The sequence below is a fragment of the Suncus etruscus genome, chromosome 6, assembly GCF_024139225.1.
Source record: "Suncus etruscus isolate mSunEtr1 chromosome 6, mSunEtr1.pri.cur, whole genome shotgun sequence".
Lineage (NCBI taxonomy): Eukaryota > Metazoa > Chordata > Mammalia > Eulipotyphla > Soricidae > Suncus > Suncus etruscus.
The window spans coordinates 29,702,618-29,725,919 of record NC_064853.1 but is presented as its reverse complement, the minus strand read 5'-3'; the positions used below and the strand labels follow the sequence as shown (position 1 = coordinate 29,725,919).

The window sequence follows — 23,302 nt, the reverse complement described above, 5'->3', positions numbered from 1 at the left end:
ACAGGATCGGTGAACTGGAGAAAAGGTCCAGGGATGCAAAGGACTGAGGGTTTCAGAGGGCTTGTTGCCACCCAGAGGCATGGTATGATTGCTATGGATTACTGGGCATGGTTTTCACTGAAAAATAATAGTAAGAACAATACCAACAGAGCTTTTTTTAATTGTGTTGGGTGCTCTTCAAATAAGTCAAAGAGGAGTGGACAAATACCAGCTGATTTCACTCATCTAGAGAAGATAGTCAAAACAAGGGAAAACTACAGCACTAAAGAATGACAAACCCTTGGGCTTGGATTATAAAACTGACAACCAAGCAGTGGGGAGAGGAGAGAGGAAGCTCATACTAGGGGTGACATGGGGACAGTCATGAAGAGTCAATGGTACTTTGATGATATTGAGGTATACTAACTTTGTGCATTAATGTCATAAATGTTGATACTATTGTGATCATGTTATTAAAGCTATAATATTAGGGGGACGGAGTGGTGGCGTTAAGCGGTAGGGTGTTTGCCTTGCATGCTCTAATCTAGGACGAACTGCGGTTCGATCCCCTGGCGTCCCATATGGTCCCCCAAGCCAGGAGGGATTTCTGAGCACATAGCCAGGAGTAACCCCTGAGCGCAACCAGGTGTGCCCCCCCCAAAAAAATCTTTAATTTTAAAAGTCCTCTTTGAAAGATAAGTGATATGAAGCAGTTAGTGTCCACTGTTTCATTCATGTCTCACAACTGCCTATCAGGGAGCTGTGATCATTGCCCCCCAGTTACAGATCAGGAAATAGACCCGAGACCACACACTGCTAAAAAAGAATCAGAATTAGGATGCCAAGCTTCCCTGTCCAATCCCAGAGTGTGTGAACTCATAATTTCTCCCCACCCACTGCCATGGAGAACCTTCCCAACTGTTCTGGTGGAAGCCTGCCCAGAAGCCTGTGATGGGCTGATCCTGGAGAAGAGAAAAGGGAGGAAAAGGGAGAGTATGGGACAGGCTTACAGAATAAGAGTGCTAAACAGAGGTACCTCTAAGCCTTTGTCCCCCAAAGTTCCTTTATACTGGTCCAAGTTAAGGTTGGCATGTGGAAGGAAGAGGGAGACTCACCCCTCCGGGTTTGGGTCTTTGTGCTTCCTAAGATAGTCTCTTCTGGTCCCAGCTCCCTGTGGGAGAGCTATCTAGCTTCCTCCAGAGACCACCATCTCTCTTCTAATTGGTGGAAAATTGGTTGCTAACTATCAGGAAATCACTGATTTTCCATCCATTACTGACGGACCAGGATTGTGTAGCTGTGGGGGACTCTGGGTGGGAAGCAGATGCTCATTAGGCCTTGCAAGTTAACGATTAGGTTTGTAGACCTCCTCAGGCCCTCGTCCTCCAGACTGCTTATTATCCCTTCGAAGACCCATTGGGCAGGAGATATTGGTTAAATGGAACGCAGAGCCACAAAAGAGTTACTATTCATTAGGCTTTGGTTGTAGGGAGGGAGGGGACTGGAGGAAAAAAAAAGCTGTGGCCTCAATCCAGGAATGTTAAACGGCCCCATAAGTTGGCAGAGAACTTTATAATTGCTGCTATTAAAATATATGTATTTATATAGGTGATTTGTTGGAGGAAAGAATTTCGGCATTTGGGGGAGATCCCTGCTATGATCTCACCCAGGATTAAGTTGTTAGGGACTAGATATTAATTAAGGCTGAGGGCTCCAATCCCATCCTAATTAGCTCACAAAGTGTAATTTGCCTGCAAATGCTACTGTTACAATCACCTTGAATTTCTCTAGAGCCCTCTTCTAGCTGGAATGGGTGTGTTGGATCCCCTTTTGGAAAGCTGGAGGATAGAAGGAGGCAGGATACCTGGGTTCCTCTTGAAGCTCTGTCCCTTCTCTGGCTTCCTAACTGGTCAGTTAGGGGGAAACAAAAAGAAGTGGAGTGTGGCTAAGAAACCCCTCTCAGCTGGAACCCTGGGAGACCCATGGAGCTGGAAAAGAATTGATATTAGGGACAATATCAATATCCCTGGTCTGTTACTGGGGAACAATGACTGTGGGTCCTGGGTTCTCAACAGCCTGACCGGCTCAAGGGCCTTGTCTGTGGGAGTCCAGTGCAGCTGTCTTCTGAGTACTTTTCTGAAGAGCAGTAAACAGTCTATTAGTCTCAGCAACAGGCAGAGCTCTCAGTCTTCCCCCTGACCTGTGCCCCACTAGCAATAGCAAAGGTGCCCCTGATCAGGTAATACTCCTCACCTTGCCACATTGCCACCTGGTTTTGGAGCCTAATTCATGGGTAGGGCTATTTGGTCTGCCCTAAGCTTCCTTCCTTCCTTCCTTCCTTCCTTCCTTCCTTCCTTCCTTCCTTTTTTCCTTCCTTTCTTCCTTCCTTCTTTCCTTCCTTCCTTCCTTCCCTCCTCCCTCCCTCCCTTCCTTCCTTCTTTTCCTTCCTTGCTTTCTTCCTTTCTTCCTTCCTTCCTTGCTTGCTTCTTTGCTTCCTTCCTCCCTCCCTTCCTTCCTTCCTTCCCTCCCTTCCTTCCTTCCTTCCCTCCTTCCATCTTTCCATTCTTCCTTCCTTCCTTCCTTCCTTCCTTCCTTCCTTCCTTCTCTCCTTCCATCCTTCCTTCCTTCCTTCCCTCCTTCCTTCCTTCCTTCCCTCCCTTCCTTCCTTCCTTCCCTCCTTCCATCTTTCCATTCTTCCTTCCTTCCTTCCTTCCTTCCTTCCTTCCTTCCTTCCTTCCTTCCTTCTCTCCTTCCATCCTTCCTTCCTTCCTTCCCTCCTTCCTTCCTTCCTTCCTTCCTTCCTTCCTTCCTTCCTTCCTTCCTTCCTTCCTTCCCTCCTTCCTTCCTTCCTTCCTTCCCTCCTTCCTTCCTTCCTTCCTTCCTTCCTTCCTTCCTTCCTTCCCTCCTTCTTTCCTTCCTTCCCTCCCTCCCTCCCTCCTTCCTTCCTTCCTTCCTTCCTTCCTTCCTTCCTTCCTTCCTTCCTTCCTTCCTTCTTCCTTCCTTCCCTCCCTCCCTCCCTCCTTCCTTCCTTCCTTCCTTCCTTCCTTCCTTCCTTCCTTCCTTCCTTCCTTCCTTCCTTCCTTCCTCTCTTCCCTCCCTTCTTCCTCCCTCCCTCCCTCTCTTCCCTCCTTTCCTTTTCAGGCCACTGTCTCTCAGGGGTTACTCCCGGCTATGTGCTCAGAAATCGCTCCTGGCTTAAGGGACCATAAGGGATGTTGGGGGATCGAACCATAGTTTGTCCTAGGTCAGTCGCATGCAAGGCAAATGCTCTACCACCACCATGCCACTGCTCTCGTCCCCTTTTTCCTTCCTTCCTTCCTTCCTTCCTGTTCTATTATAATTATCATTATTATTTTGGTTGTTGGGTCTACCTGGAGATGCTCAGGTGTTAGTCCTATCTCATCATTCAGGAACTATTTCTAGTAATGCTCAGGGGACCATATAGGATGCCAGGGATTGAACCTGGGTTAACTGTGCAACACAAGTGACCTACTCACAATGCTATCTATCCAGTCACCCTAAGATACTTTTCTGGACTCCTATTTGTGTGTATGTGGAGGGTGGTGGAAAGGAGGGGTTGGGCCATACCTGGCAATGCTAAGAGATTACTCCTGGTTCTGTAGTCAGAAATAACTTCTGGTAGACTTTGGAGACTATATGGGATTCTGAGGATCATACCTGTGTGAGCTATGTATAAGGTAAATGCCCTACCCATTGTACTATCACTCTGGCCCCTACTTTTTGGGACTTCTATTCAAGCAGTCATCTCGCCATGACTTAGTGGAAGGTTGTTTAGGCAAGGAAAGTTGGGGTCCACACCTCCTGGATTTGTTTTGTTTTTGGTTTATGTAGTGTCTTAGAGAAATAATTTCAATCTTTGTCTCTGTTTTGAGGAGGAAAATGTACCTTAAGATCAGGTAGGAGTGGGAGCAATGACACATCAGTAGGGCATTTGCATTGCACGCAGTTGACCCAGGATGGACCTTGGTTCGATCCCTGATGTCCCATATGGTCCCCAAGCCAGGAGGGATTTCTGAGTGCATAGCCAGGAGTACCCCTGAGCGTCACAGGGTGTGGCCCAAAAGCCAAAAAAAAAAAAAAGATCAGGTGGATTTTGAGCAGTTGGGTTCAGCCCTAGCATAGAGGGGGCCACTAAGTTCCCAAAGATTTAGAATCTATAGTGCTGGAGAGATAGCACAGCGGTAGGGCATTTACCTTGCATGTCCCCAACCAGGGATGGACCCAGTTCGATTCCTGACATCCTATATGGTTTCTCGAGCTTGCCTGGAGCGATTTCTGAGCACAGAGCATAATTCCTGAACATTGCCAGGTGTGGCAATCAATCAATTAATCAATCAATCAATAAACTGCTTAAGAAAAAAGATTTAGAACCTATGGGGTCAGTTGGAGAATGGCTCTATATAGCTTCCTTTTTTTTCTGAGCCACTCCAGCACAGATACAGGCGTACTAGGGGAACTTGTTAGGTAGTGGGGTGGGTGGAGGGAGAATAAATGAGGCTGCAGGTTACTGTATTTAATTGATCATGATGGAACTCACAAAAGGCCCTTCAAACCAGGCCTCCCCCCACCTCACCATGTCCAGTGCAGAGGCATTTGCTTGCCCTTTCTCTGGTCTGGGAGCTGGGGGCTAGAACTAGAGACTGGGGTGGGGATCAAAAGCAAGGTAGGTGCTGCTAACTAGAACTCTAAACAGACTGGAGAGGGCTGAAAGGAATTCCTGGATGACAGATCCCTTGCAGGTAACAGGTCATTAATAATCATGAAAGATGATGATGGTGATAATAATAATAATAATTAATAACAATAGCTCAGGAGAGCTTTTGTACAGCACACCTTTCAAAGCATTCTCTTGCCAGTATCTCATTAGATACTCACCACCAGCTGAGGGAGGGGGTCAAGGCCCAGGAAGGTGAGGGGACCTGCCTGACGCCCTACAGCTTATCCAGGCAGGGCTGGCACTAGATCTGAAGGGCCTTTCTGACTCTCTCCCAGGGCCCGCCTAGTAGAGCTAGCTCACTTTCCAGAGCAGGTGCAGGATGGATCCTGAGTTGATATGCCCTATCTGTCCCCACCTTAGTTGGATGACTCATGTCCAGAATGGTCGCTGGCTCTGTGAAGGTGACTGTTCCTCAGTCTCCCTGGAAGCTTCTCTTTAAACTGTGTGCATGCTCTGTTCTTCCAAAGATCACTAGTCTTCCATCTTCCACTTGCTTGTACCAACCCTTTCGTGGAAGGAGGGGTTTGGGCTTTCTGGGAAGTTAGCCTTTGGATTCACTGCTTTCTTATATAAAAATGTGTGAGGGGAAACCTAAGACCTGTTGTACATAATGCATTTAGAGAGTGCAGGGCACATGAGCACACTAAATAGAACTGTCTAGGGCAAGGTTTAGCTGACCCCTGGAGACACTGCAGGTGATGCAAAACAGGATAGGGGGTATTGTTTTTTGCTTGTTTGTTTTTTGTCTCCTCACTGCTCATTGGGTCTTTTCCCACTCAAGAATATTTCCTGTTTATCTAGTGAGCTTCCAGATAATGTGCTTTGAGTTTCACAAATTCATGATGGTTCAATTGGATAGTTATTGGGATCTGAGTTATTTAGGAGAAGGGGGACTTGGGCCACACTTGGAGGTGATAAGGGCTTACTCCTCACTCTGCACTCAGGGATTACTCCTGGTAGGGTTCAAAGGACATAGGGGATGCTGGGAATTGAACCACGGTCAGATGTAAGCAAGGCAAGTACCCTGCCTGTTGTACTATTCTTCTGGGCCCTGATCTGAGTTATATTGCTAGACTTCTAGAGTATTACTTTGCAGTGGATGAGGCATTAGAAACTGCAAATTCCCCAGGTATGTGTACATCTTAGACAAGGGAGAGGAGATTGGTTCGGAAGCCTGTTCCTCTTCCTCTTATTTCATCTTTGCCTGATCTTGTTCTTTCTAGCACTTGTGTGCAAACAAAATGCAAGGTCCCCTTGGGGAGTGGAAGGGGCAAGTGCTGCCACCTACAGACTGAAAGTAATCAATCCGTCTGTCTTATCTTGAGCCTCAATAAGAGCACTAGGAAGAGGAAAATAAGTGGCCAACCCAATCTGTCTCCCTCAGCTTATGACCATAATATCTTCATAAATATAACATAGTGCATTGAACTTACCATCAGATAGCTCACCTTTGTGGAAAATTCTGATTTTAAACCAAGGTTTATTTGTTGCCATTGCTATTGGGAAATCCCCCACTAGGACCCTGCCACCATCCGAGGACCAAGTCTAGTAGGGTACAAATGACTCAGTGACTGCTCATAGGCTTGTAATTATATATTGCTTTACTACTTTGATATTGAACTCACGTGTGTGTAGGTCCTATGCAAAGCTCTGGTCAATGAGATTCAATGGATGGGGATAACTTAAAGGGAGGTACCAAGAATTGGCCAGATGGGGATATACCCCTATGTATCAGCAGACTCCAACGTGGCTTCTCCAAAGACAACTTGAGCCAGTGCTCAGAGAATTGGGGACAGATATCTGGGGACTATCTGGGGACAGATAGACAGCCTGATTAATATAGGGAACAAGGATGAAAGAGGAATCTCTGCACTCCAGAGCTCATGGTGCAGTTGTGATTGATTGACAGCTATCTTGACCACAGAGATAGTGATCGGTACTCACGCTTGCACAGATAATGTGGGGCACAGAGGGACAAGAGGGTCTGAGGCCAGCAATGTGCATGGACTGCTCTCAAGCTGTTCCAAAGAACCATATGGAATGGTCCCTATCTAACAAAATAAGATCAGTACAGGGAATTCAAGTTCACACCTTGAACATGGATGACCCTCCTAGTTCAATTCCTGGCACTGCATTTCCTCCCCTGAACACCACCAGAAGGATCCCTTAGCCAGGAGATGCCCCTGAGCACTTCAAGGTGTGGCCTCAGTCCAAAATATATCTGTATGTATGTATATACATTAAAACAAAATGAAAAGGCAGCAGGCTGGGAGTACAGCAGGACTAGACTAGAACCAGGTCTCTGGGCTCCTTGTCACAGGCTTCCTGCTGAGTCTTTCACATCTCTGACCTCCTAGCACTGGGCCTTCCTCTCCTCCCAGAGCTCCCTTCCCCAGGGGCCCCGGAGATGAAGCTTAATCTTTAATGAACTGGCTTCAGTTTAACTTCCCCTGGCAATGATTAATTCTGGTGACCTCGCCTGGCAGTGGCGATCCTGACCAGAACTGACCCACCGAGTGCTGGTGGCCTCTTGGCCCAGGTGTGGGCTGTTAAGCTCTGAGGGAGGTGTGAGAGGTGCTGGATGACCTCTGACCCCAGTGAATCTCTTCTTTACCCTGCCTATGATTTTATCATGTCAAAATAACTGTGTCAAAAACATGCCATCCCCACGGAGTCTGGCCAGGGAGCTTAGGACATAAGTCACATTTGACATTTTCATTGAATTCCTACATGATTAGTTCTAGGGGTTCAACAGATCAGAGGAACAACAGGAGTCAAGATCCTTAGTTAAGATCAAACACCTAAACTTGATTCCCAAAACCATACAGTCCTTCATGCATTTCTGGGTGGAGTCCTGAAAGGACCCCAACATTGTCAGGGTGGCCCAGGTATCCTTGGCACTGCAGGGCCTGAGCAGCAGCATATTCTTGGGTTCTTGCGTTGAGTTACCAACCAGGTTGGCAGAAAGTCACTGAATCTTGTGCACACCTTGGGAGCAAACTTCATCGAAAGATTCTTTTTTTTAATTATTATTAATTTATTTAGAGAAAATGCATTACATAATTGATATAACTGATAATACATTTTTTAGGGAGACCAAAAGCAACATTTCACCTAAAGATTCTTAATCAGAGGTGTGTTGTCACTGATTGTTACTCAAGTTGTGAGCAGGTACAGGGTTGGCAGAGAAGACGTGGTCCCCAGAGGACTAGGAGCTGAGAAGCTCTATGAGTTCTAGCTGGGATTCACAGCTTCACTCAGTCCCAGCTCTGCTGTCAATCAAGCAGGGAAAAGAATCCCTCCCCCTGAGATGCCTTTGGGGAATGACAGAGCTGGGGCATGTGAGGGATCAAGCTAGAGAAGCCCTGGCCTGGATGCTTTATCCCCCATCTTCTCCTTTCTTGAACTTACCTTAGCTGACTCTCTACAAGGAGGAAGAGACTGCATTTATACATGGAGGAAGATTTTATGCACATGGTCTGGGATTTGTCCAGAGCTCTGTCTCTCTGAGTCCTGATGGAAGGCATCAGGGCCCATCTTTTCCTTCTCTTACTGTACTGGGCCAATGAACAGGGCTGGGGTCTGCTCCTTAGCAACCACCTAAATTCCGATCATGGTACGTGTCATTGTGAGTGCAGAAAGTGCCTGGTGAGTCTATCCTGCCTCTTTTCTCTTTCCTAATGCATTCTATTTTTTTAAAATAATATCTTTATTTAAGCACCATGATTATAAGCATGATTGTTGTTGGATTTCAGTCATAAACAGAACACCCCCCTTCACCAGTAGAACATTCCCACCACCAATGCCTCTTCTCCCTCCACTCCCACCTTGGCCTGTATTGGAAACATATCCTGTTTCTTGATTTTCTGTGTCTTGGCCCCAGTTGATCCCAATACTGAGCCTAGCAGCAGCTCCCTCCCACTGTGGCTCCAGAAGTGGTACTGCTAGTCTGATGCAGAGATTCTGTGTTCAAGAGCTCTATACGGAAGCAGTAAAACTCACTCTCTGCTCACCCTAAGAGCTGATGAGCTGGGACCCAGCATGGAAAGAGGCTCCTGCTTCCCTCTGTGCTTTGGATGCAGAACTGTCCCCTGCCACCCCCTCCAACCTATAGCTTTATTTGAAACCTGCTTCCCCCATACGGCTTAGAAGCTCCTTTCCTGGGCTCTTTTCCGCTTGGTTTCAGATCCCATATTCCGGCACTTGTATGGTGTCTCCTTACTCACCTCTCCTGCACTTCGGCTGCTTTACCAAGAGATCCCGAGTCCTGATGTGGATTGGGCTTTGCTGTGGCCTTGAGAAGAAAGGCCCAAGAAGAGGCAAGAACAAAATAAGTAACTCGGGGGAAGGTATTGGGAGGCCTAGCCGGGTCAGGCAGGCTGAAGCAGGGAGCCACAGAGCCCCCAGCGGAAGCCATGGCTCCTTTTCTGTTTGGGTTTTGCTTTTGTGGGCTTTTCATTTCAGAAGTTAATCTAGTTAACACCAACAATGTCATTTCAGCAAGCCAGCAATTTCCTTTTACCCTTTATTTAATGAGTCCCCACCCCCAGCCCCAATGTCTACAATAAAAGGCATGCAGGTGGGTAATTACAGAGGTGTGAAATAGGGAAGCTGGGCCAGGGCCAGTGGAGCCTTCTGGAGCATCCGTTAGGGAGGGTTCTGAGAACTACCAAAACCCAATAAGCAGTTTCAGGTAGGAAAAACGAAGGAGGGCGAGGAACTTATATAAGGCTGCACAGCAGGTAGAAGGAAGAATCATGTTAGGAACCCAAGATATTGACCCCAAGGTATTAAATATCTTTCCCCTCTCAGTGCCAGTTTTATCCACTTACATACATCATGAAGATCAGCCATAGGATTCCTAAGAGATTCTGCATACCATCTATCATCTATCCATTTATCCACCATTTCCCATTCATCTATTCGCTCTCTCCTTTCCTCCCTCCCTTCTTTATCTCCTCCCTCTCTTTCACCTCTCCTCCCTCCATTCATCCAACATATTCATTAATCCTTATTAATCCATCCATCCGTCCCCATTATCTATCTATCAAAGCACCCACTCACCCATCCATCATATATCAATTGAGGTATTCTTTTGTTGTTGTTGTTTTGTTTTGTGGGCCACACTCAGTGGTGATCAGGGGTTACTCCTGGCCCTGTGCTTAGAAATTGCTCCTGAAAAGCTCAGGGGACCATATGGGATATCAGGGATCAAACCCAAGTTGGCTGCATGCAAGGCAAAAGCCTTACCAGCTATGCTATCACTCTAGTCCAATGTAGGTATTCTTTTTGTTTTGTTTTGTTTTTGGGTCACACCTGGCAGCACTCAGGGGTTACTCCTGGCTCTATGCTCAGAAATCACTCCTGGCAGGCTCAGGGGACCATATGGGATGTTGGGATTTGAACAACTGACCTTCTGCACACAAGGCAAATGCCCTACCTCCATGCTATTTCTCTGGTCCCCAGACTAGGTGCTCTAAAGACATTTCTTAAATTTCAATATGTGTAAGGTACTGTGTTTACAGCGAAGAGCAAGAATATCACAGCTCCAGCTTTGAAGAATTTTCATCTCAGATTATAGTCTCACACTCAGTCTGATGGGAGAGGCATATCCTGTGAACAGATCATTTCAAAATAAAATGTCAACTGTTACATTTGTTGTAAACATTAGGTCCCTAATTCTGCCCTCTGTGGTCATACAAAAGCTCAGAGGAGGGAACAAGCAATTGTAGGAAGCCTGGAGAGCAGGTGTGAGTTTGTAGAACATAGTGTGCCAGGGTAGAAAAGAATAGGATATTTACACACCAGTTAATAGTGTCGCTCTCTGGGGCACCGTGTTCATTGGGTAGTGGATGAAAGGAAGAAATTTACTTTTTACTTTTCACCTTTGGTTTTACTTGAGTGTCAGAATTTTAACATGTATCAGAATTTTAACAAATGTTAAATGTATCAGAATTTTAACGAAACAAATTTCTATTTGGGAAAATTTCATAAGAGAGTATTTGGGGTGCTCAATGCCAGTGGCTCAGTGTGAATATGCCTTTGAGGGAGAAGAGAAACTGTTGAGGTCATTTGGGTCGGTGTTCAGGTTTTTTTTTGGGGGGGGGGGGCGGGTTTGGTTTTTTGGGCCACACCCCGGCAGTGCTCAGGGGTTACTCCTGGCTCTGCTCAGAAATCGCCCTTGGCAGGCTCGGGAAACCATATGGGATGCCGGGTTTCGAACCACCGACCTTCTACATGCAAAGCAAACGCCTTACCTCCATGCTATCTCTCCGGCCCCAGTGTTCAGTTTTAAAATGCTGAAATGAGTTTGGATGGGAGCAGAGCCATCATCCACAGAGTGTGCCTAGCAGGTGCTCAGTTAATCCATCCCTGGTACTCTGACAGTGAATAAAACCTGATCCTGTGTAGTTATCAAAGCCTGGCTGCTAGTGCTGTGAAGATGTGTAGGAGCAAAGATGAGGTTATGAGGTGCCCAAGTAAGGAAAATATTTGCCGACTGAAGTGGGTAGAATGGTGTGGGATTCCATTTACATGAGTTGTGACCTCTCAGACAGGAGGAATGGGAATTTTATAGACTGGATAGTTCTCACCTCTGAGTCTGCAGGGTTATCTTCCCTCTGATTCCTTCTGACCATTTCCCTACTTCTCCTCAATGTCACTTTCTTGAGTGGATCTGACAATGCCGATCCTGAAGTGCTCTATGCTATTGCTAGGTTTACTGCAAGAGCACCTCACAGAACTTGGCATTTTCATACCCACCCTGCCTTACCAGCTCTCTATAGGCTCCTCAGTGTCAGGAGTGTTTCTCTGCCTTCCTTAGTACTTGCCACCACAAGTGGAACAAGGTAGCTATTTGTTAAACCACTGCTCACCTGGGAACTTCTGATGGTTTCTATGGTAAAAGAGAATCATCTTACACCCTATCTTCCCTCAGCTCAAGGGACCAGAAGAATTTAATCATCTTTGAAAAGGACTCCACACTGGAAAGTCTGTCTGGGAGAGGAGCTCCGCATCCTGATCACAGCCACTTAGCATTTAGGCTACCCTCTGCCCTCTTTGGTGTTTTGTTTCCCTGTTGGTACAGTGAGGATAATAATCCCAGTGCATTTCTCCTAGAAACAAATGATAGGATGGGCATTCAGAGATGAAACAAAACCCACTCACTGCACAAACTCCAGGGTAGAATTGTGTGTTGGCTAGAAGATGGGGTCATCTGCTCTACAGTCATGCCCAGGCCTTGGGGGCTCCCCTTCCATGCTGATAGGGACCTTTTCTCAGTCTTTCTCCCCTCCTCCCAGACTCATGTGGTGGGACTCAGAGAATGTTAATTATTAGGCCGCAGCCCACCCGGAGTGCCTCAGATGAAAGCAAGCTCGAGAGTAAAGTCTAATCGAGACCCTCGCCTGGCGTCAGGGCCTCGACTCACTTTGCCTAGAGATGGATCATTAATCCAGACACTTCGACCTGGAACACTGGGAAGTCCAGGAAGTCCTGAAACATTCCTGACCACCCAGGGCTCAGACCATCGACCCTATGAGGCTGGCAGAATTATACAACCTCACAGTTAGGGTTACAGGAAATACAGAGAAACTCATCCAGATACCAACTCCTCCAAAATACACAGGGCAGAAACCCATGCTCAGAGATGATGGGAGAGATGGCCGGGGGGAGCAGCCTGGATTGGGAGAGGGTGGTTTGTGGTAGTGGGAGAGGCTGACCCAACAAGACTGGTGCCAGAGTTTCAGTGACTTGAAAGATTTTTATTCAAAGGCTTATTAGAGCTCAGGTGGATGTGCTGGAGCTTCACTGCAGTTAGCACCACTGGCTTCAATCCCCAGGCTATGTTCACTCTTTATCTCAAAATATCATGAGATTGCTGCTCAGCTTAAAAATTGTGATGATCCCGGGGCCGGGCGGTGGCGCTAAAGGTAAGGTGCCTGCCTTGCCTGTGCTAGCCTTGGACGGACCGAGGTTCGATCCCCCGGTGTCCCATATGGTCCCCCAAGCCAGGAGCAACTTCTGAGCGCATAGCCAGGAGTAACCTCTGAGCGTTACTGGGTGTGGCCCAAAAACCAAAAAAAAAAATTGTGATGATCCCCAGGGACCCCAAATACAATATCTCCTTGTCTTGCATCCATAACCCTACTCCACAGACTCCATCTACCTCTGCTGGCATCTTCTATTTCTTCCCACCCATCAGCAGCCTCCCAGACACAGAATTTTGTATCCCCTTAGCTTGGCATGTCTGAACTTCTCACCCCTTTTCTCTGGGTGAATTTCCACGCATCTTCCAAGGTTCTACTTAAATGTTTTCTCTCCTGGAAACCCTCCTAAGCTTCCACTCTGGACTTCTGGCCATGCTCCTGAGTTTCCTTAGCATATTGAAGTTCTCATAGTCATTGTACCATGGATGTTGTTCAGATTTTAGCTCTTATGGTTCCAGAAGATATTCTCCAGGGGACTGAGCATCTGATCCAGGGGTGGTGAACACGCAGCTCTAGAGCCGCATGAGGCTCCCAGCCAAAATGAATGTGGCTTTTTGCCTCTTATCATTATTTTGTATACTGTGGCTCTTTGCCAAGTTTGGATTTTGTTCTGCTGCTTCTGAGGAGGGATCTCCCGCCCCCAGGTTGCGTCCTCCCATCTCCCATCCCTCGGAAACAACTGCATGGGCCAGCAAGCGGGGGGAACCTGTGTGTCACATGTTGGGTCACATCTTGCCGTGAGTTCTTAGTGTGGAGGACGCAGCACATCCTCATCATCACTGCAGGATTTTGACCCTCACTCAAAATGGCAAAATGCAATATGTGTTTAATATATTCTTGTTAAAATGAGATGCTTTTGTGTGAGTGTTTGTTTTGGCAGGTCACTGGGTGGTGTGGCTCTCTGACTCCCACAGTTTAAAATTTTGGCTCTTTGTGTCGAACTTGTTCGCCATCCCTGATCTGATCAATCATCACAGCCCTCCTGGTCATTGGTTCCTCCACATGATAGTTTTAAACAGCTGAGTTTTAGACTAAGTGGTATGACTATATTCAACCCCTGTCAAACATTGTCATCCTGGACATGGTTTTGTCTTTTTCATTCTGTTTCCTTGTTTGAGCAACAGAGAAATAGACAGAACTTACATCTTGTGGAGTCCTTGGGTGGATGCTAAGAGATAACGACATTGAATCTAGGGGCCTCCAAACTTGAGTCTCGGGTTTTACTTGCCAGCTTTGTTCTTTCTTTGGGGATTATTCTCAAAGTTGTTGAGTGACACTATTTGATCTTCTGAGAGTTTCTAGCTTTCTTCCAAGCAGAAGTTCTTTCTTCCCCTGCTAACTTGGCTCTGTTGGTGAATCTCAGAGGTAGTATGACTTAGATAGCTTTCTGGCTATGATCTTCTGAAGTCTTTTATTCCAGAAGTGATACAGATGACAGAGGAGTGATGAAATAAGGGGCTGTGGAAGAAGAAACTAAGAGGCACAGAGTCTGGACTGGTCATGGCCCAGGTCCTGAGCTTTGGAACCTAGGCATGTGGGATAGGTGGGCAGAGCAGGACTTTGTCCTTTACTTATGCCTGGCAAAGTGTCTAACAGGGTTGGAGAAGAGAGTCCATAGGGAATAATTTCTCAGACCAAGTAAACTGAGGTGACATTAGGCCAAAAGCCCTTCCTGAAATTTCTCTCTTTCAGAAACACACATTGAATGCATTCAATCACTACCTGAGGCACCTATGGCCTAATGTCTCAGTGACCATTGCAGCCACAGATCACATCTCCAGAATGGGACATAAAAATTTCCCTAGAAGGGTAGATCTTGGAAAAGAAATTTGGGGGAAGTTCCCTGATTAGGAAAATCAGGAAGGCAGAACATACTGAAATATCATGGAGTATCAGGAGATCCCGAGTCAAAACAGTGTTCAATTTTGGGTCTATGTCTGTCTGTCTGTCTGTGTCTTTTTGTTACTCTGGGTGGATCTTCAAAGGGAGCAGCTGTATACTCTGAAATGAAGAAGGACCAGTGAGTTCAGGGTGTTCACAGAGGGTGATAAATTAAGAAGCTCAAAATAACATAAACAAGGATAGAATTATGAAGGTCCAGAGATTTATGGAAAGAAAGAAGCACAGAGTCAACACAAGTCTTGTGGATTTTAACCCCACTGCCTTATTTTGTGTTTCTAAAAGGCAGGATTAGGGCTTCATGTAACTTAAGGGTGAATACAGGAAGATTTTACTGTTCCTGAGAGCTCAGCATTGAGCTTTACAAATAGTAGTTGCATAATAAACACAGTTTGAACTCGAGTTTTTTTCTTTTCCGTTTTACTCTTTTTATTTTAAGCTCAAATCTTTCTCCACCAAATGGAATTCTCCCATCTGGTTACCGAAACTGGATCAGTGGAAAGCGAAATTCTAGGATGTTGGAATTTTAGGAACGTTTCCAGGATGCCAAGAAAAATAGCTCTGTGATGAGCCAATGGCATCATGATGGCAGATATGGAAAAAAGATCTAGCTTTGAGTCACAAGCCCATAGGATCACAGAGACATTGAGGTCATCTAGTTTACCCCAAGGTATTATAAATGGAGCAGCTGAGGTCCTGGGAGGGGTAGAGCTAGTTGATGTCCAAGACAGGACTGGAACTGAGCTATTTACCTCTCACTCTGATCATATGCCAACCCCCCACTGCCGAGCCCTTCTGAAAGCCATCTGACATGTGAAGCTTTGCCTTATCAGCAGGAAGAAAAGATGACAGCGGGCAGTCTTTCTTGGCCAAGCATCCATCAGGACTCACATAAATATTTTCCCGATGTCTGCATGGGCCGGCATCTAGTTGGCTATGCTCCAGCAGACAGTAAATAATTCAGACAACTGGTTGCTTCCTGACAACTTTCTTGGGTGTGTTTTCTGACGACTATGTCTTTTTGGAGCGGATGTTGAAAAGACCTTGACAAGGGCAGTGAGCCAACCCTGATGGACTCAGATGGCATTTCTAGTCAGGAAGGAAGTACTCATGGTATCTTGATGTCAATGTACTGGGGGCAGAAGATTACTTTCACTTTATTCTGAAAGGTCTTTCAAGTAGAGCCAGGAATTAGTTTCACGGATTAGGGTGGGGTTGGGGTTAAAGGCCTTGGAACCAGAAATTCAGGGAAAAAAAATAAGCTCAAGTGTGGTAAATTGGGTAAGCCTGACCAAAGGCATCTTGGAGTCTTGGCAGCTAAGCCTGCAAGGAAGGCATGGATAACAATGGCCTCAGGCCAGTAGAGTGACCAGGCTTAGAAATCTGAGTTCAGAAGGAGGTGGGTGTGCTTAGACCCCATCTGTTTTGATGCCTCACCCAGGGCCTCTGACTGGGGCTGAGAATTGCAAGATGCTGTATGTCCTGCTTGATTTATATTAAAACTTCAGTTGGTAATTTAAAAAAATAGAGGATAGGGAACTTCTAGAATGGAGGACAGGAAACATCTAGAACAGGTAGGGCTCAAGAGTTTCAGAGTAGATGAAATGTTATCAGGTTAAGTAAAATAAGTCATTCTAGCGTTTACTCTTAAGTGAGAAGTCATTAGACAGGACTTATTTACTGATGGCACAGACCTTACCACGTGATGTAAAGGTTCTAACTGCCCATACTTTATTAAGGGATGGGGAAGCCAAGATGACACCATGAGGAATTTCAGTGTCCTCGTTGCTAGAGGAGAGGATTGGGTCCTGGGTGGCCAGAAACATGGAGAATGCCAGATGCTTCTGGCCTTGCCTGAGCTTTCAATACACATGATCCAGGACATATTTCTAAATTTCAGTCCTCAGCTCCATATGTTGTCCTCTGAACCCAAAACCCAGAAGCCAGGATAGATCATGGTGGCTTTATCTCTGAAGGAGTTAGAAATGGGGCCATCTGAATTTCTTTCTGTAAATCATCCTAACTGGAACTGGTACCCTCTGTTCCCATCCAGACCTGTCATCCAGCACCCGATGAAAGCTATTTGAATCCGCCTACATTCTAGACTTGTGCATACATTCTCTAGGGAGACATTCCTAAATTCACTTCATCTTAAACTGAGTTGCAAATGCACGTGTCCTGTTTCACATAGAAATGTAGGCTTACATGCAGAAGGTGTTGTTTGATTCCCGGTATTCCATATGGACCCTTGAGCCTGCCAGGAGCGATTTCTGAGCATAGAGCCAGGAGTAGCCCCTGAGCACTGCTGGGTGTGACCCAAAACAAACAAAAAAACCAAACAAAACAAAACAAGAAATGTAGGCTTATGGAGCAGCGGCACAAGCGATAAGGCATCTGCCTTGCCCATCCTAGCCTAGGATGGACAGCGGTTCAATCCCCCCACGTCCCATATGGTCCCCCAAGCCAGGAGCGATTTCTGAGCGCATAGCCAGGAGTAACCCCTGAGCGTCACTGGGTGTGGGCCAAAAACAAAACAAAAAAAAAGTAGTCTTGTTGAAACACTATGGACACTGGAATCGGATAACTTAGGTTCAGATATAGGTTGAACCAGTTGTGTCCTTTTGACTGTGTCCCTCTCACTCTCCTTGACTTACTCTAGTCTAGATTCTTTGTGGAGCAATCAAGCTCTCCATTCTGGACACAGCTTAACTGTGTTTAGATGCTTGCCTTACCATTTGGAGAATAGGCAATTTCTTACACCAAGGAGAAAATAGTGGCCACCTCCTGGGGCTGCCATGAACTTTTTTGCTTGTTTATTTTGGGCCCTACCAGGTGGCACTCAGGGGTTACTTCTGGCTCTGTGCTCAGAAAATGCTCCTGGCAGGTTTGGGAGACCATATGGGATGCCGGGGATAGAACCTGGGTTCGCCCCAAGTTGGATGCATGCAAGGCAAATAAATGCCTGACCATTGTGCTATCACTCTAGCCCTGCTATGAGCTTTTAATTAAATAAATGCTTCAGATCTCAGACTCTTGCTTAAGGAAAATGACTATTGTATAAATTATTAAAAAATATGAGAGCACCAGATACTAAAGGATTACAAATTTTAGTTTTCTCCTGCCTCTCTTCTCTTCACCTATCCCAAATTTAGACTTGCCCCTTCTCACCAATGTCTATCATGCCTCCTCACAGATCTCTCCTGAGTGGCTCATGTTTCCAAAATTTCTCTACAAAGGCTGTATGTAAAAATTACTCTACTATGCTCTTTTCTTTATTATTATTATTATTATTATTATTATTATTATTATTATTGGTTTTGGGGCCATACCCGGTAATGCTCAGGGGTTACTCCTGGCTATGTGCTCTGAAATAGCTCCTGGCTTGGGGATCCATATGGGACGCCAGGGGATCGAACCACAGTCCATCCTAGGCTAGCATGGGCAAGGCAGACACCTTACCCCTTGTGCCACCACTCTGGCCTCTACTATGCTCTTCTACTCTTTACTCTCCTGCTCAAATCCTGTGAGGGTCCTTCCTTGTCACCTCCAAGTCACAGCTTACAGGACTCTATAATCTGGCCTAGATGACCTACCCTCCTCTGTCTTTCCATTTTCTTTTCTACTTTACTTCAAACAATTTATCTTTGCCTTTGCACACATCTTCCATTGGAGAAGACCCAGTGCCTAGGATAAATTCTTGTGTCCTACTCCTTGTTGAGTTTCCATCTGACCTGCTTACACTCGCTGACTTCTTTCCCTGCTTTTCTGTCTTGGCTGTCAAAGACTAGACAAGATGGCCATTTGAGACACAAGTCCCTTTAATGCAATTATGTGCTCTCTAGGGAATCCAGAAATTCTTTCTTTCACCCAAACACATATACCATATACTGATTCCCACGTACTGACATAGAAATTCTTACATAAGTATATACTTTTCATATACACTGTCATGTGTTTGCACACAGTCTCTTTCTCATATGTCAATGTACACTTAAGGACTTACTCTTGCTTATATACACTCATTCACAGATGTAGGGACTGGTCTATCTCATTCATCATGGACACCTCAGCACAGAGAAAATCACCAAGAAAATGCTCCAGACTCAGCTGTGGAATGATGAATGAAGAAGCATAAGTCTCTATCCACATCACCATTCAGGTTATGAACCTGAGAGAACAAAGACCCGAGAGACCATTAGGGCCATTTGTGCATGCTGGCTGATCTGAGGTAGGCATCCCAGTATACTCTGTTCTCCCCACATTCCCAAGGGGCAGACCTCCAGAAGATCATTTCTGGGGCCCCAGCTTGAAGAGGTCTTTTCATCACACATCACCTTGACGGCTCCTTTAGTGTTAGGATTGTTATCAGCGACACCCAAAGATATCAATGTTATCAGGACCTCCTTCAGGCATCAGGAAGGGTGCTCAGTGTAATCTCTAGCCAGTTCTTTGTAGAAGTCAAGCCACTTTCACTTATCAGATGGCATTCCTGAGCCTTTCAGGAGGACCAGGGGGCACTTCGCAGCAGGAATCAGTTCCCCATCACTGGGAGACAGGGCTCTGGAGCAGAGACCATCTACCACAGGCCAAAAAGCAGCTTCACTAGTGGATCCGTCTCAAAATCCCACAGCCCCACCCCCACGCAAGACTCCCTTGTCTCTCCTATGACTGTTTTAAGAGGATTATTTATTATTCAGTTGTTTTCCTACTCTAATTTATTTCTTTCTTTATCTCCTTTTTTATCCCCTGTTTCCGCCTGCAAAGAATTGGGTTTCAGTAGGGAGTAAGGGAGGCCAAGTTCACCGTCAGGAAAAAAAAATCTAAAAGTAACTTTCCTTGTAGGCTCCAGCCAAGATTCCTGCCAAATTAAATGAGAACTTACCACACTCCCAGGCACCCACCTTCACAAAGAACCAACTTAACTTGTGAAAGGGAAAAAAGAATCCATTAATTCAGTTAATACCTACTTCAGAGAGTAAAGTAAGGGCCCCTTTGGCTATATAATTTTCCCATTAATTCAAAAATTATTTACACTGTTTTATAATTTTCAAAATTTGCATGACTTTTTGTTCCTTTGGAGGAAGTGGTAAAGTGCAAATCTAACTCTAGTTATTTTGGCTTTGGGACTGCTGGTGTGTGTTGGTGAGCTATCTGGATTGGATTTTGGGGTTTGGTGCATTTTGTAGTGCTTGGAACTTATGCTTATGTTGGTTCTGTGCTCAGAGGTAACTCTTGGCAGAGATAGGGGCAACATACCTGGTGCTGGGAATTGAATAGGAACAGTTGCATGTAAGATCAGCACCCTGTCACTGGACTGGCTTTTGAGATAGTACTATTGTTTGACAGCTGGGTCTCTATAGGAGTGACTGAGGACACAGACCTGACTCTGTACCTGTAGGCATCTCTTTTTTTTTTTCCCCCAGGACAACTGACATTCTTTCTTACAAAGATTATTGTAAGAATCAGGACTAACATACATAATGGAGCCAAGCTTCCATAAATGGAAGATACCATTTGATTAGCCAAACTCGCACTTGATTCATTGTTCTTAGCTTTCTGGGAGGAGATTAGGTGGAATTTGGGACAGGTATGGAAGAATGAAATGAGGAGAGTCAAGATTGCATTCAATTCTGCAGGGATTTGGAAAACTTGTTTCTCTGAATCTCTGTCACTCCATTTGGCTATCTCTAAGGAGGCTTCCAGTGCTAGGAACTATTAAATGTTAGGACTGGAATTTCTCCAGTCTCCTCCAGACTGGATGCTCAGAGACATGTTACTTGATTGACTGCCCATCAACCAAAGCCAGAGAAATGGTGGAAGCAAACTCAGATGTACTTAAGTCCTGCTGTGTGCTGAAAAGATCTGCTATGTAATGTAACTGTTACAAAGAGCACACAAAACTCCTGGGCTATTATAATCAAGTCACACTTTCATCAGTCATTCTACAAGGCTGAATCTCTCCCATCCAATTTGATAAAAACTTGAACTGGTTCCACATATCACATATTCTCTTTCAGAAAATACCAAACTCCCCATTTATTTTAAGTGATTAAACATAGTTACTGCTCTATAACTCACATGGTGCATTCAGTATGCTTCACTTATGGCTATGAGAAACAATGGTAATAGACTTAAATGTCATTAAAAAGAAATAACTTTCCTCACTACCTTTTCAGATCTGGCAACCTCCTACACTCTGGATGAGTCTCAATTTCATCTTTATTTTTTAGCCAGGAGCATCACTTTTTCATCATTCTAACTATTGTAGATTTTTTTTTAATCTTCCCATGATTGAGGAAGGAAAGGGGGACAGGAAAATTCTTTTCTGATTAGTATAAATTTGAAGGTCAATACTCCCTGAGCATGGTAGAGATTTAAACGTGTCTGCTCTCCCACAGGGTATGTTATGGGTTCTTTGGAGAAAATTCACAAATTTCCCCATATAGGTGATGCCTGAATGTGGACGCATACTTTTCTCTTGTCTGTCTGCTTTCAAACTCCCAGCTTTCCGATGGGATATTTCCTTTTTCTTGAGGGTCCTTGAATAGGTCAAGATGACTGGATCATCTTTAACTTGTGGGGTTCAGATTTGGTGCAAAGAAAACACTTATCTTTTCCCCACTTCAGCAGCACATTTACTAAAAGAGGAATAATACAGAGAATATTAACATGGTCCCTGTGCAAAGATGACATTCAAATCCATGAAATGTTCCATGTGTTTTAAAAAAAGAAAACACCTTATTTAAAAAAAAAACTTAGACTGCAAGTTCCCTTGTTATAGAATCCTCCCTCAAGTCTGATTTAGATGAGCTATTCTATCAATCTTTGCTCTTTAGATTTAGAAGTGGGAGTCAGATTCCAAACTATAGTATCCTCTGACCATGGGAAAAGCATCAAACTCTTCAACTATCCCATTGGGATCTTGTTCTTCAAGCTGCAGATAGGCAGGGAGAAATAAGGATGCTCAGGACTCTATGGCTCCTTCTGGATAACTTCTCTCCACCTCAGCACTGTTCTCTACCTGTCTAACCTTCTTCACAGGCCAGAGTGGGATAGTCAGCAAATTATCACAAAAGTCTTTGTCAGCACCACCTTTTGCAGCCCTCATCCAATGACCTTGCATATCACTTGAGGATGTATTACTTATTGTCTTGGTACCTTACATGAAGTCCAAATGAACCCAGTAACATTTAAGATTATTATTCCATAAAAAATTTGGGTGGCGGGGCCAGAGAGATAGCATGAAGGTAAGGCGTTTGCCTTGCATGCAGAAGGTCATTGGTTTGAATCCCAGTGTCTCATATGGTCCCCCGTGCTTGCCAGGAGCAATTTCTGAGCATGGAGCCAGGAGTAACCCCTGAGCAGTGCCGGGTGAGACCCAAAAATCAAAAAAAAAATTTGGGTGGCAAAAATTTGAGACAAACAATGCTCTCTATTAAGTTGGTGAAATAAACCAGGTTTAGAAAAACAAAGTCAAGGATATGCAGCTAATTGTTACTGAAAACAGTTAATCATATTTTAGTACTTGAGTTCTTTATACTGTATGAATAGAGATTGAGGTTTCACCTCTACAACCTCTAAAGGTCATCATAATGTTTGAGATTCCATCAGACAGATAATGAAAAAATGAGCTGGTCCAGCAGCATCAAAAGTCTAGGTGGCTATGAACTCCCCTTGAAATGTCTTAGACTAAGAAACTCTGGATGGAGAGCTAGCTAGGTCAAGAGCCTTTGAGAGGTACACAGAGACTTCCTGTGGTATTTAGCAAAAAAGGCTTCACTGTCTTCTCTCCAGCTCTGACTCCTCTTCCCAGGTTCTCTCTTAAGCTCTGATTTCTTTTCTTCCTTTCTTCATTTTTCAGCTCTTCTATTTGTCATTTTGGATAGACACCTATGACTAGACCCTTTATTCTCACCACCAACAAGCCTTCAAAAAGTCTTCATTTGTTTTCAGGTATGCTTCAGTCCTGTTTGTCTCTGTCCACAAAAGTTATTATAAAATTTTATTGCTCAGTTGGGATTAGCTGAATGAATTCATTGGTGCAACACACAATTCAAAGGGGCTTTGTTTCAACACAATTGAAAGAGGAAGGAGAATGAGCAAGAAAGGAAACTGTACCTAAGGGGGGTTGGCCACTTCAAGCAAAGATTGGTGTCTTCAGGTACCCTGATAACCAGGGAAGACTCTAGATGAATACTTCTCTGTTCATTTGTTCTTGCAGCTGACCAATGGCAATCATGTTTCCTGTCCTGTTCCTGTACTTACTTCTCAATGGAAAGTAAGATGAACTTCAGATAGATCATAGAAATAGATTGAACATGTTTGGATTTAGCCTTAAAAAAAAATAAAACTTCCATCATGTCCCAGTTTCCTCACACATGAGCTGGGAATTGGGTGGTTCTGAGAACCAACTTGCCCTGTGTGAGCTGTGGAGAGCCTACTTTTGGGATAAATTACCAAGAAGGCAGAGGCGTCAGGGCCGTCTGCTCTGTCTGGCCTCCTTGGCCATCTCACTTTATGAGCTATAAATCCCCAGGACTCACTAGTCATTTTTAATTTTCATCAGTGTTTATATTTTAGTCTAGTTCCCCCTATTTTTCTACCTTGGAGGCTGCTTGCTATTTTATAGGATTAGAGGCCAGGGGGGCAGAACCCAGCCACAAATCTCTCAGCCCTCCCTGCTGAGACAGTGGGCCAG

The 23,302-nt window shown here is 45.0% G+C and overlaps 1 non-coding gene across 1 annotated transcript; it reads left to right on the top strand.

Annotated features, from left to right (window-relative positions):
• The first annotated feature begins 21,222 nt into the window (after positions 1 to 21,222).
• LOC126012374 (U6 spliceosomal RNA) lies at positions 21,223 to 21,325 on the top strand. The gene has a single exon (XR_007496873.1). It is a non-coding gene; the product is annotated as a U6 spliceosomal RNA (small nuclear RNA).
• The last annotated feature ends 1,977 nt before the right edge of the window (positions 21,326 to 23,302 follow it).